Source organism: Macadamia integrifolia, chromosome 11, assembly GCF_013358625.1.
Source record: "Macadamia integrifolia cultivar HAES 741 chromosome 11, SCU_Mint_v3, whole genome shotgun sequence".
NCBI lineage: Eukaryota > Viridiplantae > Streptophyta > Magnoliopsida > Proteales > Proteaceae > Macadamia > Macadamia integrifolia.
Window position 1 is genome coordinate 29272096 of NC_056567.1, and position 374 is coordinate 29272469.

A 374-nucleotide genomic window follows, 5' to 3' on the forward strand; every position below is an offset into this window, starting at 1 on the left:
TTCTTAGACAAAAATAGGAGGCTCACAATGCATAGATACTCACATTGAACTTTAGTTTTCCAAGCAAGGATAGTGTTATTTATGGACAAGAAGCTCTATAAAACATTTATTTTCTTTCTTCAAAAGAAAGAGAATGTGTAATCCATCTTTATGATGAATAGATATGACTTTATGATTATATCAATTTCTAATAATGCATTCTGGAACAATCACTTTGTTTGAGATTTAAAATGTAACCGCAAGCGTACGGATCAGTGTAGCTACGGGTCGAACACAGGGAGAGCAGCCACTTTATTTTTTATTTCTTTTAATAATGCGAAAGTGAACTAATTAATGGTTGTGATCTAATTCTAATTACCGCCCTAAAAATAACG